The following is a 16,948-nucleotide window of genomic DNA, read 5'->3' on the forward strand; positions in this document are numbered from 1 at the left end:
CACTGTACTGACGAACCAAGTGCAACAGGTATGGAACTCCATCCCACAAATTGGCATCCGGCACCTGTACAACATAATACATGCAACTTTGCATGCCTGCATTCAACATTGTGGCTGCCACACTGGTTATTAATGTACCAGAGTTTCACATTTTCAGTGACTTATGTTACGCTTACATTAACCTGTGGTTTTACAATGTTAATCATATAAATATATTACATAGACGAATAACTTACCAAAATTTAATTACTGTACATTAATTATTTTTTGGTGTTGCTTGATGAATGTACAGCTGGCTTCTAAGGAAAATATGGCGTTATGTCACATGCTAATGTAGAATTTAATGCAGCACTTTCTGTACTCAAAAAATTGGCCTACTACAGTAAAACTAATCACATAGCGGTTTAGTTTCTGGTTTTTCTTTACAAACACTTGATAGTTTAGCGCAATCATTATTAAAAAAGTGGTTTTACTGTTTACCTGTACATAGTAAATTCTTCATAGCACATTTTCATGTGAATCACTACTCAAAGGTTTATACCTTATACATCTTCTCAGTTCAAGGTGGTCTTTCTGATACTGGCATGTTCAGTGGGTACAATTAACGTCTCCCTTACCAATTCTTCTAGTGTAGATTCTTCCTTGGGCCTGTATGGCAGTGAATTTATCCTAGTGTTGACTTCTTTCCTGTTGGTTAATAGATCTGGCAGTATATAAGAGGTGCGTAAATCAGCAATTTATTTACTGTGAGTTCAAAAGATCTGATAAATTCTACCTAATGTGTTTGTTGTGGCTTGCATATATGTGTATAAATCGATTAAACTCTTGGAAAATACGATCAATTGCATCACTTTGCAGATGAAATTTTGATATGAGAATATGTGTGATATTACAGTTTTGTAGAAAGTCTTTCCATTTTTTACATGTGAACTGTGATGCATTTTCTGTTAGAAATATGACAGGTTTGCAAACTGTTGGCATATAGTGTCTAAGATTCTTTCTGATAATGATAATGATGGATGCTGCTGTGGTCTTTATGGCTTATAACTTGAACTATTTCGAAAAAAGGTCATACTGTGCAAATAAGTACATAAGTGCACATTGTACAGAGGGTACTGGACCTGCAATGTGGATGGATACCATTTGTAAAAGTTGTGTTGGTAATACAGAATGCAGTTCCTCCTAGCGACACTTGCTTGTGGATCTCGTCTTTGGATATATCAAATAAATGTTTAACAACTGTCCTAAATATATTCACATATTGAAAGGTGGCTACACTGAGTCACAGCGCCAGAGATTGCGTCAAAGAGTTTAATTCCACCGCCTCCACTGGCAGTGCTTGTTCAGAAGTTGCTGTGGGAAGTAGTAGTTCTGAGGTTGCCGTAGTCTGTGCTTGTTGAGAGGATGTCGATAGCAGTACTAGTTGTGAGCATGTCGTGTGCAGTTGTTCTGATGGGCTAGACAGCCGATGCTGTTCGAATGGGGATTTTGTAATGATCAGATTAAATTTTTCGTTAATATATATGAAGGTAAAAAACATTTTTTTTTTTATTTTTTAAATTTCCTAACTAACAATGTCGCTTGGTCACAGGTTCAGTCAACAAAGCATCTGGCTTGTGTTCATGTATTAGAGTGTAATTCTGGTTTCTATGTGCAATTATAGTATTTCTGGTTTTTTTAATTACTTCATTGGAAATGATGCTTAAAATAACTTGTCTTATTGAGGAAGAACCATGCCAGATGTGTATGTTGAATCACACTTCCACACACAGAACAGTTACACTTGTGCCTTGTTGTTTCGTAGCTTTTATAGTTGCTGGGGACTTAATTAATTAATTGTACTAACGGAAATTTCCTTTCATTCTTTGTTGTTATTCTATGCAGTCAGATTGCGTACTAATGCTAGTCAGGGCCAACCGGTTACGAGACTGCATAACCGGACACAGCTACTAAAATTAAAATTATTTGCATTCTATTTAATTAAGCCCCCATGCACGTGGCGACCGCTGCTTCGGATCGTCCATTGGAATTCTTTTGATAGTAAAAATAGCAGACAGTAGTATTGTTGTAGTAATTTGTAGTTTAGTAATTGTAGTCTATATTGCATGTGTACATTTGGTAATTGAACGTTTGTAGTTGTCTTGTCATTCTTCTGACGGTATTTTTGCAGACTTTAATTTTTGATGTCATGTATATGGGTTTGACAATTTCGGGCAATTGTGAAGGTTTTAATTGTTCGTTAGGCGTGTTTGTCGGGAAGTATTTCGTGTGAATAGTATTGTCGGTGATAAAGTGTCATATTGTGTGTAATTTTCGTATAGTGACGAGTTTTGTATGTTTTGTAAATGATTACGTGATCGATGAAAAAGGCAAAAATGATGGATAGTCAGAACGACGAAATTGTTAACATGGCGAACTCGCCAACACAGGAGAACAGCAAGATGAATAATGAAGTAAAAAATAATTTAATAAGCAGTTCAAAACTTTTCACAATCAAAAAATTTTCAGAATACGAGATTAACGACAGAAGATTCTGGAATAGTATTGAACACAGATAGCTTTACAGCTTTGACGGAAGAAGTTGGTTTTGCGGGAAATGTTAGGAGCGAAAACAATTTCGAACCAGTTAATATTGAGCAGTTGATGAGTGCAACATTAAATTTGGGATCTGAATTAAAAACAGATATGGGAACATTGACAACATGGTTAGAAACTGATATGGGAACAATGGAAACACGGTTAGACTCACTGGGATCACAGTTAGGATCTGAATTAAAAACAGTGGCAACACGGTTAGACTCACAAATAGGAACAATTAAAACAGAGATGGAAACAATGGAAACACGGTTAAACTCAAGAATAGGGACATGTTTCAAAAATATGAAAGATGAATTAAAGAAAGAAATTAGAGAAGAAGTACAACCGATTTTGAATTCTCACAATAATAGTTTAATTTCAATAGAAATTAGACTAAAGGAACAGGATAGAGTACAGGAAGAAAGAGATCGCGTGATAGTACAAAAATTTTCAGAGTTAAATTTACAACGTGCACACGATAAGGAAGAAATATTTGAGAGAATCGCGGAACCCGTACCAAATGACAGAATAAATAATCTAACGCAACAATATGAACAGCTAACTACCAAATGTGTCAACACTGAAACCCGAGTCGCGACACTTACGGAAGACGTAAATAAACAGAAAGAAAAAATAGGTGACTTATCGGAAAGAGTTGAGGAGATTTCAGATAAATTGACAAATCTTAGTTTACAGGGGGACAGTGATTCAGATGATACAGCTCCATTGCCATTTGCAGAAACAGAAGAGTACCAGAGAATAAATAAACATGTTGAAAATCAGGGAAAATTTAATGAACCCGTTAAAATGGAATTTTAGGCATTACGAAAGCAAGTCAAACAAATTGAAGGCGAAATCGTAGGAAAAGACAGCATAAGAAATTTAGAATCACACATAGCAGAGGGCTTTGAAGAAAATAATTTATTTCATTTTCGAGATGCAACAAGAGAGCGCCAGGCGCGCGAACTTGACAATAATCGACATTCGGACTGGGACAGACGCGGTAGGTCTTTGTCGCCACGAGGCGAAAACTTTGACTATAAACACTTTTTAACTGTTCGGAAATTTAAGATCTTTCTCAATTCTAAGAATGTCATCCATCCATGTTCATGGTTAGATCAATTTATGTACGCAATTCCACCAAATTGGCCACCAAGTCACAAACTGGAATTTATGTGTGGATATTTAGAAAACGACTGGCGACGCGCATGCGCGCACTTACTAGAGATTGTAATAATTTAAATGATTTTTATCATGCATTTCTATCGGCATATTGGTCCGAAAACACGCAGGACAGAGTCAAACATAGTCTTATTATGCAGCGTAATTTTAAACAGTCGGAGTTCCGCACGCCGGCAGAATATTTTGAAGACATGATTCGAAAGAATCAGTTCCTTTCCAACCCTTATAGCCCGACTGAATTAATTCGCATTTGTTTAACTAAGCTGCCACAATCAATAAGACAAATTGCTTTAGCCGGAAGATGTAAAGACGACATTGAGACTTTTAAGACTTTGCTACAAGACCTTGAGTATGACAACGACGACGGGACTTCTTGTAATTTTTTCAGTAACGGTAATCACAATAGATTTTCAGAGAGAAGGGATAATGATCGGAACGGACATTATATGGGTAATTTTGAGAATGACAGGCGAAACAGACAGGACAATAGATACCAGCCTTATGACAATTACAGACGTTCTAACAGAAATTACACAGACAATTATAATAACGGAAATTCCTACCGGAATGATCAATCATACAGAAGCAGTAATCAGTATCATCAAGACAGAAATTATTCATACAATAATAGCAATTCTTACTACAGAAATAACCAGGGTAGTAGATCTAACAGTAATTTCGGAAGTGACAGTCGAAATTACACAAGAAGTAGTCATGCAGATAGCCAGGAAAACAGAAAATTTTATAACAGACACAACCAAGAATTTACATGTAACAGACAGGAGGGACCTAATTGGCATCCTCCGCGTGACAGAAATTCAGAGAGACAATTGCAAATCGTAGAAATTGATACGCGAAATGACGCGAATAATCAGAGACGTGACGCAAACAATTGACAATGACTTGTAGCTTCGGCTTCTGGCAGCAATATAGACGGTTCAGAAAGTAATGACACTACGACTTTACACTACGTACGCCTGGAAGACATGAGAGACATTTTGCTAGACGAAAAGGAAAATAATGTAGACGCATTTTTACATCCTGTTATTGAAGTATGTGTGGGTAAGATTAAGTTCACTGCGGTTTTAGATTCTGGGAACCCATTGAATGTTATTAGTGAATCAGTTTTTAGTATATGTGTAAGAACTGTTGCTTGTCCTGTGTTACCTGTTTCTAAAACTACAATTCGAGGAACTATTTCTGGAGAGAGTGTGGAAGTCAAACAACAGACCAACCTAAATTTCATTTGTCAAGGATACGAATTTTCTGCTAATTTTATTATTGTTCCATTACTCAATACACAAATTATATTAGGTATGGAGTTTCTTAACACACATAAGGCAATTTTAAACTTTGAAGAAGGAAGTGTGAATTTGACTGTTGCCGCAATGCCGAAATGTTTCAAATTTTTCGAGTGTTTAACAAACTCTGAATCAGACACAAAATGTTTAAGGTTTCTTACTTCTGATGTTTTCGCTGAGTATTATGACGACAATGTGTTCATTCATGACAACGACAATAGATACAGAGACGCGATGGATGATATAATTAATAGCGAAGAATTAATTAATGAAAAGGTTAAGAAAGCTGAAGTGTGAGATGATGTTGCAAGAGAAGAACTGCACCAAATTTTGACTTCACATGCTACAGTATTTAGTCATCACACAGGAACTATACAAGGCTTACAATATTTATATAAAGTAAAAGAACACACACCATTTCGAGGAAAAACGTACGCTATTCCTTTGGCTTATAGAGACAAGGTTAAGAGTGAACTTCAATACATGTTAGATCAAGGCATTATTGAGCCGGCAGTCAGTCCTTATACCAGCCCATTACATGTCGTTCTTAAAAAGGATGGGTCAATTCGTTTGGTTCTGGATTCCAGACAGGTAAATAATATCATCATTCCTGAAACTGACTGTCCACAAAATTTAAATGAACTTCTTCAACATTTCCATGGAATTAAAGTTTTATCCACGATTGATATGCGCGCAAGTTTTTGGCAAATAGAACTCCACCCTGATTGTAGAAGATACACTGCCTTTTTAGCCTTTGGTAACTGTTACCAATTTCGGAAATTACCGTTTGGACTTACTGTATCTTCTGCAGCATTCATTCGTAGTTTAAACGACATTTTACCTGTTTATATTCGTGACAATATTACTTCATATGTTGACGATATTCTTATTGCTAAACGTTCTTGGAGTGAGCATAACAAAATTTTGGATTCATTATTACGTATTTTTGCAGGAGTTGGCATTACAGTGAACTTGGAAAAATCTGAATTTGGTCGTTCTCAGGTGAAATTTCTTGGTCATATTATTTCTACAGAAGGTATTCTTCCTGATCCAGAGAAACTAGACGCTTTTCGTAATTATGCTGTTCCTACTACAAAACCTGATGGTCGTAGTTTCCTTGGTGTCTGTAATTTTCTTAGATGCTTTGTTAGATTGGACGATTTGGCCACACCTCGTGTATGTGAACTTTCTTGAAAGAATTCTAATTGGTGTTAGGATGAGGAAGCTCAATCAGAATTTCAACAACTTCGTAATGCTTTAGTTGCTGCTCCACTTCTTTCACATCCGGATTTATCTAAAGATTTTTGTTTGGCGACGGACTCATCATACAAAGGCCTAGGAGCACACTTATTTCAAGAGAATAGCGTACGTTTTTCCTCGAAATGGTGTGTGTTCTTTTACTTTATATAAATATTGTAAGCCTTGTATAGTTCCTGTGTGATGACTAAATACTGTAGCATGTGAAGTCAAAATTTGGTGCAGTTCTTCTCTTTCAACGTCATCTCACACTTCAGCTTTCTTAACCTTTTCATTAATTAATTCTTCGCTATTAATTATATCATCCATCGCGTCTCTGTATCTATTGTCATTGTCATGAATGAACACATTGTCGTCATAATACTCAGCGAAAACATCAGAAGTAAGAAACCTTAAACATTTTGTGTCTGATTCAGAGTTTGTTAAACACTCGAAAAATTTCAAACATTTCGGCATTGCGGCAACAGTCAAATTCACACTTCCTTCTTCAAAGTTTAAAATTGCCTTATGTGTGTTAAGAAACTCCATACCTAATATAATTTGTGTATTGAGTAATGGAACAATAATAAAATTAGCAGAAAATTCGTATCCTTGACAAATGAAATTTAGGTTGGTCTGTTGTGGTGCAGAAAACTATTGCATGTGGAAGTCGTGTTCTCTCTAAATCAGAAAAGAATTATTCGATTACGGTACTTGAAGCCTTTGCTGTTGTTTGGGGTTTCACAAAATTTGGCATATTTTTGTATGGCAGACATACTAAGGTTTATACCGATCATCGAGCTCTGGAATTTCTTATGTCAACAAAATTAACACATGGAAGATTGTCACGATGGGCGCTGTATCTACAGGAATTTGATTTTGCTATTGTTTACATACAGGGTTCTTCAAATATTATTGCTGATGCTTTATCACGTGCACCTATGGGTTTGAAACAAAGTGCTGAGGAGGACTGCAAAGAAAACAATTATTGTTTGATGTATATTCAAGGTGTTGCGTTTGAAAATTTTATTTCGTCTTCGCTCCAGGACATCGCTAAGGAGCAAAATAAGGATCCAATCTGGAAGGATATTAAGGAGAAGTGGAGGAGAAAGGAAAGCATAGCGATTAGACAGTATTATTTAGTTCGCAATGATATTCTTTTTAAACGAAAATCGGTCGACAACTCTGTTTGGTTAGTTTGCATTCCTGATGAGTGGGTTAATAAATTGTTTTGGTATACACATTTCAGTTATGCACACTTTGGTCCCAGAAAATGCTTTCATAAATTACGAGAAAATTGCTATTTCAATTATATGGAAAAACGTATTCGATCTGTTCTTGCCAAATGCAAATTATGTCGAAAGGCTAAGCCGCCAACTATTTCTCACAGAGCACCGTTGTTTCCTATCATTCCAGCGAAATTAAAGGAGATGGCTGCAGTCGATTTGTTCGGTCCAGTGGTTCGTTCTACTAATGGTTTTGCATACATTTTGGTAGCAGTGGAATTGACATCAAAATATGTGTGCTTTACACCTTTACGCAAAGCAGCAGCTCGTTCAGTATCTAATGCCTTCATCAAACATTTTCTTAAAGAATTGGGTCATGTTGATAAGGTTATATCAGATATGGATCACAGTTTCGCTCTAAAATTCGGCTTCATACTCTACGGCGTCGTAAGATTAAACAAATTTTCATTTCACTTTTTCACCCTCAATCTAACGCTTCAGAGAGATGGATGAAGGAAATCAATAAATTGTGTCAACTTTATTGTCATCAGAATCACAGAACATGGGATCAGTATCTTCATATTTTTCATAACGTTCTGAATGAACTCCTTAATGATTCAACTTCTTTACCGCCTATATTGATATTAAAAAATAAAGCACCGACAAATCGCATTTCTGAAATAGTTCCTTTTCCGCCTACACGGAAACTGTGGCATTCTGAAGTTGTGAACCTGGCTCTGCAAAATATTGCATCTGCAGCTGCTAGAAGAGAGAAATCAGCTAAACGTCCTGGTCGTTTAAAAACCTTGTCAGTTGGTCAAAAGGTGTTAATTAAGTCTCATCGTTTGTCTCACAAAGGAAAAGGCTTGTGTCGCAATTTTTTTCTGCTTTATAACGGTCCATATAGAGTTCGCAAAATTATTCATGATAACACTGTCGAATTAGAAACTCTTAAATCTCGGCGCTCTAAGGGAATACATCACATATCGAAAGTTAAAATTTTTGTGGAATGACATACTTTCGAGAAACCAACAGTTATACATAAACACACGGAGAATACAAGGATACCGCGCCGTGTTCCGGCGGCGGCACATACTCAAAGCAACAGTCAAGTCTGCGCGCCGCACAAGGCAGTCGTTGACCGCAAACAATTACTTCCTACGTCACGCATACCTACAGCTGATCGAGCGCTCAGTGCGAATGCACTGACAGCCGTAAACAAATACACAGTCTAATTTCTCTGATTCAATTCAGTATAAAGCTATAGTGACTTGATAAATTATGTTATTAACGTTCAGTATTTTTCAGGATACGGTTGTATAAAATATTTAAGAACTTCAGGTAAATTCTGTGTGAGTCCGACGTTAAGAGGACTTGCTATCGAGAAAATTTCAGGAAGAATCTAATTTCGAAGAAGAAACTAATAAACTAAAAAGGTAACTATTAATTGAGTTTATTTTTCAGGTAACATATTTCCACTTAGGTACGTACTTTAGACGCAATTTGCTGCTCGCAATTACGTGATTCATACTTTGTGCTAAATTTCATGTTCTATGAATTTACTTGTGAATCGACGGGCTTGCGTACATTAACTGATTTTGACAATGATTGATTAATGAACAGGATTGTTATTTGTGTATATTATGCATTGCATGGCTGCTACGCTTTTTCACTGATGTCACATTTTTTTTAATTGTGTGCCTGCTGTGCTTATTTATTTAAATTATAATTGTCATCTGATTAATTGTTCTGACTGTGGTTATGTATGTAAGTTATACTTTGTGATTTATCTGCTTGCGCCTTCATGTTTACTTATTAAGATTACATGTGAACATTTATTTGCTTATGCTGATATGATGCTAATGACCTGTTTATTATGTAAGATACATATTTGCTGCTTTGCATATGGATTGCATATTTACGCATTTCTGTTTTGTTGTCATAACTACTCTTTAATTTCGTATATAGAAATGCTGAAATACGGTGTATGAACACGGAGTTTAGGTCACACTATGGTATTAATTATAGATTGTACGCTTGGTAGAGCCTCGTTATAGGGATTGTGCTACATCCACTTGTTGACATTCTGTTCTCTACTGGTATATTTACTCGTTGTTGCATGTTTTGCTTATGCCCAGTGCCTTATATTTTAAGATAAGAAAATCAACTGCAATAATGCTACGAACGACATTGGTACAAGAAACTTCATTGAAGTCATATGAGCTGGAGGTTTTATGGAAGCTGTATAAATGTATGCTAACAGGAAGGAAGCTAACCACGTGACATACCAACACTAGGTTTAGACCATTGACAGTTATTACACTGCATTCTTCGTGAGCAACTGAAACAGCAGTGACACTTGACAAAAAAAAAAATTTACTCCACATGTTTGCTTCTGTCTTGCCATGATTTTTGAAGTGGTGTACACACTGTGAAATATTACGATCAATCACATTCCATACTCATACTTACTTACTGAAAGTTATTCAAACTAAAGGCTGTTAGAGTTCATGTATGCATTTCTCTTATTTAATGATGGACAAGGTAACCGAAATGTATTTTATAATTCATAATGAGTAGAAGATTTGGGTCAGATGGATTACACAGAGGTTGTGTGTGGACATTGTGTCTTCGGATTGTATGGGATGATGAATTGAAGTTTGCACTAGGATTTTATCTGTACTTGTTCGAGGAGACTGACTAGAGGAAAGAGTTGTTATGGAGGTGTAATGATATTGGTGATAAGGTTAACATGTATCGACGTATTGAAGGGGTATTATTAGGATATTTAGATTGTGTGAAGTTGATGATTATTGGAGTTTTGGTGGACAAGAGGTAAGGTAAATGATATTGATGATAAGGTTTATATGTATCGATGTAAGAGGTATTATTGAAGTATTAAGTTTATGTGATGATTATTGGAGTTTTGGTGGATAAGAGGTAAAGTAAGTGAGGACCATATTTTTTTGTTGGTTTGTATGGAACAAGGTGGATGAAGATGGCAGACTAGAACACTCAAGTGGAAGGAAGATCGTCACACACACTTTGTTAAATCACTAAGCAGTATATACTTTTTTTGGAGAGAGGCACACTGACAGTTGTTCAGCAACTGTACGTTTTGATTTGGCTTGGCAAACATTGGTCTTGACATGATGACTATTACGTTGACTAACTATTATTGTCTGTTATACACTGTTGCTACTACTACTTGATACACATGTAGAACATCAAATCTTTGACAGAATTGCATTTACACAGTTAACACTATTCAATTACACAGTAGTAATTAATGTGGATGAAAGATGAGTGAGTGTGTTTTGTGTGTTTTCCCTTCCTAATCCCAAATAATTGGTACCGACCTATCTCCTAAATATTATTTTACTTGAAACTTCCTGCAGATTAAAACTGTGAGCCCGGCCGAGACTCGAGCTCGGGACCTTTGCCTTTCGCGGGCAAGTGCTCTACCAACTGAGCTACCAAAGCACGACTCACGCCCGGTACTCACAGCTTTACTTCTGTCAGTATCTCGTCTCCTACCTTCCAAACTTTACAGAAGTTCTCCTGCGAACCTTGCAGAACTAGCACTCCTGAAAGAAAGGATATAGCGGAGACATGGCTTAGCCACAGACTGGGGGATGTTTCCAGAATGAGATTTTCACTCTGCAGCGGAGTGTGCGCTGATATGAAACTTCCTGGCAGATTGAAACTGTGTGCCCGACCGAGACTCGAACTCGGGACCTTTGCCTTTCGCGGGCAAGTGCCCTACCAAACGAGCTACCGAAGCACAACTCACGCCCGGTACTCACAGCTTTACTTCTGTCAGTATCTCGTCTCCTACCTTCCAAACTTTACAGAAGTTCTCCTGTGAACCTTGCAGAACTAGCACTCCTGAAAGAAAGGCAAAGGTCCCGATTTCGAGTCTCGATCGGGCACACAGTTTTAATCTGCCAGGAAGTTTCATATCAGCGCACACTCCGCTTCAGAATGAAAATCTCATTCTGGAAACATCCCCCAGGCTGTGGCTAAGCCATGTATCCGCTATATCCTTTCTTTCTGGAGTGCTAGTTCTGCAAGGTTCGAAGGAGAACTTCTGTAAAGTTTGGAAGGTAGGAGACGAGATACTGACAGAAGTAAAGCTGTGAGTACTGGGCGTGAGTCGTGCTTCGGTAGCTCAGTTGGTAGAGCACTTGCCCGCGAAGGGCAAAGGTCCCGAGTTCGAGTCTCGGTTGGGCACACAGTTTTAATCTGCCAGGAAGTTTCATATCAGCGCACACTCCGCTGCAGAGTGAAAATCTCATTCTGGATTATTTTACTTGTTTGTTGTGGCTTGCACCTATAAATATTATAGGTTTACTGGTATTCGTGTATTTGTAACAGTTAATATGACAATTATCTGATATCATTTGTGTGTTTGTTATAATTTGTATGTTTAGTGTAAGAGCATTAATAATAATTTTGTAAAAGCAATTGTGTGTGCCTTCAAACTGTTGTCCGTGCTTTCACATATTAACATTGGTGGGTGCCACTTGGAAATGTTCAATTTCTGCTGATAGACTCTGATGTACTGTCTGATTAGTGGTAGTGAATATTATGGACTGTTACTTGCACCTGTTCAACATTGCTGGGTGCCACTGATGGAACTGCTTCTACTGAAATGGTGTCACTTGTTGCTGTCTGCACCTGTTCAACATTGCTGGGTGCCACAGATGGAACTGATTCTAATGAAATAATGTCACTTGTTGCTGTCTGCACCTGTCAACATTACTGGGTGTCACTGATGGAACTGCTTCTACTGACATAATGTCACTTGTTGGTGTCTGCACCTGTTCAACATTGCTGGGTGCCACTAATGGAACTGCTTCTACTGAAATGATGTTACGTTTTGATGTCTGCACCTGCTCGCCATTTTTGGGTGCCACTGTTGGAGCTGTTTAATTACTGCTGATGAAATGTTATGAGACTGCTATTTGCACCTGTTGACCATTGCTGGGTGCTACTGCTGGAACTGTCAACTAGTCTGAGGAGTGCTACTTGTTTATTGAACTATTGAAAGGATTTTATGTGAATATTTGTATAAACTGATTTTTTGTGTATTATAAGACTCTTACCAACACCTATTCGTCATTGCTGGTGCCATTGATTGAATGATACTTGTGTAAACTATTATGTAAATCACATTTGTATTCCCTACTGTATTTTATATTAGGTTATTGAAGGGTCAGTGCAAAGCCAACATTTATTTAGATATGTGATATTTACTTATTAATATTATCTTTTATTTTTGTCTGTATTTTTTTTGGACGAATTTGGTGGTATTTTCACCACCAATGCTGGCAAAAATACCATCAAATTCTAGCCCGTGGAGGAGGGGCATACGAAAGGTGGCTACACTGAGTCACAGCGCCAGAGATTGCGTCAAAGAGTTTTATTCCGCCACCTCCACTGGCAGTGCTTGTTCAGAAGTTGCTGTGGGAAGTCATAGTTCTGAGGTTGCCGTAGTCTGTGCTTGTTGAGAGGCTGTCGATAGCAGTACTAGTTGTGAGCATGTTGTGTGCAGTTGTTCTGATGGGCTCGACAGTTGATGCTGTTCGAATGGGGATGTTGTAATGATCAGATTAAATTTTTCGTTAATATATATGAAGGTAAAAAACATTTTTTTTATTTTTTTAAATTTCCTAACTAACAATGTCGCTTGGTCACAGGTTCAGTCAACAAAGCATCTGGCTTGTGTTCATGTATTAGAGTGTAATTCTGGTTTCTATGTGCAATTATAGTATTTCTGTTTTTTTTTAATTACTTCATTGGAAATGATACTTAAAATACCTTATCTTATTGAGGAAGAACCGTGCCAAATGTGTACGTTGAATCACACTTCCACACACAGAACAGTTACACTTGTGCCTTGTTGTTTCGTAGCTTTTATAGTTGCTGGGGACTTAATTAATTAATTGTGTTAACGGAAATTTCCTTTCATTCTTTGTTGTTATTCTATGCAGTCAGATTGCGTACTAATGCTAGTCAGGGCCAACTGGTTACGAGACTACGTAACCAGACAGACAGCTACTAAAATTAAAATTATTTGCATTCTATTTAATTAAGCCCCCATGCAATATTCAGAAAATAAGAATGAAGGTTTCGCTTTCTCAAACATTTTTTGCACTGTAGTGCCCCCAAACATAATGAATAAGGCAAATTAAAGTGTTCCTGCAACTATTTGGTACACACACACACATGCCAGTTATTGCTTGGCGCATTATGTCTATAGAATTATACGTTATTCTATAATTTGTAGTGTTATAGGAGTTTCTCAGATGATTTTGTTTTCACGTTATTCCATCTAGGATCTGCACCTCGAATTGTAGCCATGTTAGCACACATATAAAGATAGTATTGCCTATCTGGAGTGTCTTTGATTAAAAGAATCTGGAAATCAGTGATTTGTTTAGGTAAGTTAGTAATATCATTTAGACCTTGTGGTAGATGTGACAAGGCATCTGCTACTACATTGTCTTTACCTTTCACATGCATTATTTCAAAACCATATTCATGAAGGAATGCTGTCCACCTTGCAATTCTAGCAAGAAGTAGCTAACGGGTCAACAAGAAGTTTAATGGTTGGTAATCACAAAATACTTTAGCATGTTTATGATAAGTGTAGTAGCTAAATTACTTGAACCACCATATTGTGGCTAGAGCTTTTAGCATAGTAGTCAAAAAAACACACATTAATGAAAGCGTTCAGTTTTCAAAACTAATAATTTTAACTTCATGTCTGTTATTTTACTCAGGAATCAGAAACTCACAGGCCAACCAAGTCCAGAAAAAAGTGGTTCCATTGCAGTACAAAAATCTAAATTCATGTCAGGATGACAAAGGATTTCAGAAATTAGTAATGCATTTCCTATAGTATCGAAATATTATTCCTGATCCAAAACCATATTACATTTTTCTTTAATAAACTTAACAGTGCTGGGCTATTCAGCAATTGAATCGGAGCATAATGATGAAAAAATGAACAGAGACAGATGAACATCTTTAATTGCTCCTTTGTTCTAGGAGTTGGAAAATACACTCCTGGAAATGGAAAAAAGAACACATTGACACCGGTGTGTCAGACCCACCATACTTGCTCCGGACACTGCGAGAGGGCTGTACAAGCCATGAACACACGCACGGCACAGCGGACACACCAGGAACCGCGGTGTTGGCCGTCGAATGGCGCTAGCTGCGCAGCATTTGTGCAACGCCGCCGTCAGTGTCAGCCAGTTTGCCGTGGCATACGGAGCTCCATCGCAGTCTTTAACACTGGTAGCATGCCGCGACAGCGTGGACGTGAACCGTATGTGCAGTTGACGGACTTTGAGCAAGGGCGTATAGTGGGCATGCGGGAGGCCGGGTGGACGTACCGCCGAATTGCTCAACACGTGGGGCGTGAGGTCTCCACAGTACATCGATGTTGTCGCCAGTGGTCGGCGGAAGGTGCACGTGCCCGTCGACCTGGGACCGGACCGCAGCGACGCACGGATGCACGCCAAGACCGTAGGATCCTACGCAGTGCCGTAGGGGACCGCACCGCCACTTCCTAGCAAATTAGGGACACTGTTGCTCCTGGGGTATCGGCGAGGACCATTCGCAACCGTCTCCATGAAGCTGGGCTACGGTCCCGCACACCGTTAGGCCGTCTTCCGCTCACGCCCCAACATCGTGCAGCCCGCCTTCAGTGGTGTCGCGACAGGCGTGAATGGAGGGACGAATGGAGACGTGTCGCCTTCAGCGATGAGAGTCGCTTCTGCCTTGGTGCCAATGATGATCGTATGCGTGTTTGGCGCCGTGCAGGTGAGCGCCACAATCAGGACTGCATACGACCGAGGCACACAGGGCCAACACCCGGCATCATGGTGTGGGGAGCGATCTCCTACACTGGCCGTACACCACTGGTGATCGTCGATGGGACACTGAATAGTGCACGGTACATCCAAACCGTCATTGAACCCATCGTTCTACCATTCCTAGACCGGCAAGGGAACTTGCTGTTCCAACAGGACAATGCACGTCCGCATGTATCCCGTGCCACTCAACGTGCTCTAGAAGGTGTAAGTCAACTACCCTGGCCAGCAAGATCTCCGGATCTGTCCCCCATTGAGCATGTTTGGGACTGGATGAAGCGTCATCTCACGCGGTCTGCACGTCCAGCACGAACGCTGGTCCAACTGAGGCGCCAGGTGGAAATGGCATGGCAAGCCGTTCCACAGGACTACATCCAGCATCTCTACGATCGTCTCCATGGGAGAATAGCAGCCTGCATTGCTGCGAAAGGTGGATATACACTGTACTAGTGCCGACATTGTGCATGCTCTGTTGCCTGTGTCTATGTGCCTGTGGTTCTGTCAGTGTGATCATGTGATGTATCTGACCCCAGGAATGTGTCAATAAAGTTTCCCCTTCCTGGGACAATGAATTCACGGTGTTCTTATTTCAATTTCCAGGAGTGTACTTTATTGCACTTGTTTTACTAGAACTGGATGTTATTTCTATAGGAAATATAATGTGTCCTAGAAATTTAATTTCTTCCCAACCAAACTTTGATTTTTGTAGGTTGACTGTCACTCCAGCCTGTGAATATTGATGTAATGTTCTATCAAGCAAATCAAGATGTTCCTCCTACATAGTAGTAGCAATTAAGATATCATCGACAAACAGTGTCGCTTTTTCTAACAGGTCCTTCTAGTGTAACAATAAACACTAGAACTTACATAGAGTCCAAACAGAAACAAGCAAAGGTAGTAACTTCTGATAGTATGGACAAAAGCCATATACTACCTAGATTCGTTACACAGTAGAATCTGATGTAGAAAGATCTGAGGCTGATGATAGAAAGTGTACATCATGAAATTTCTGCAATAGATCCTCTAAGCTCTCACATTGGCACAAATATCTTGTTAATGTTACATACATCTGGAACTAAATGAATTAATCTACTGCTAGTAATGGACTATATCACAGGTACTGAAATGTTTCAATGACATTCCAATGAAGAATTTGTCTTATTTCTCGAGCATCAGCCTCTTGTTTCACCCAAGGGATAGAGTAAGATTTTTGGCAAAATGTTTCGTGTGCCCTCATGTTCATGTGGTACACATAAGTATTTATTATACCTGATTTTTCTTCAGAAACTTGTAAATACTTTATAAATATATTTTTTTAGTTTTAGTGGCCTTTCTAAACTGGGGTAAGAAGATTTCATTACTTTATCATGGATGAAGGTTTTCTTGTTTTCACTCTGACCACAAAGACCAGAATAGTTATTTTCAGATGTACATTTTCACTAATTATTTTCAGATGTACTCTACAGTTTCACTAAATTTATATTAATATCTGGTAATATTTACAATGTTTCACTGGGGCTTGTACTATACAGAGATTTCT

This window comes from Schistocerca serialis, chromosome 1, assembly GCF_023864345.2.
Source record: "Schistocerca serialis cubense isolate TAMUIC-IGC-003099 chromosome 1, iqSchSeri2.2, whole genome shotgun sequence".
Taxonomy (NCBI): domain Eukaryota; kingdom Metazoa; phylum Arthropoda; class Insecta; order Orthoptera; family Acrididae; genus Schistocerca; species Schistocerca serialis.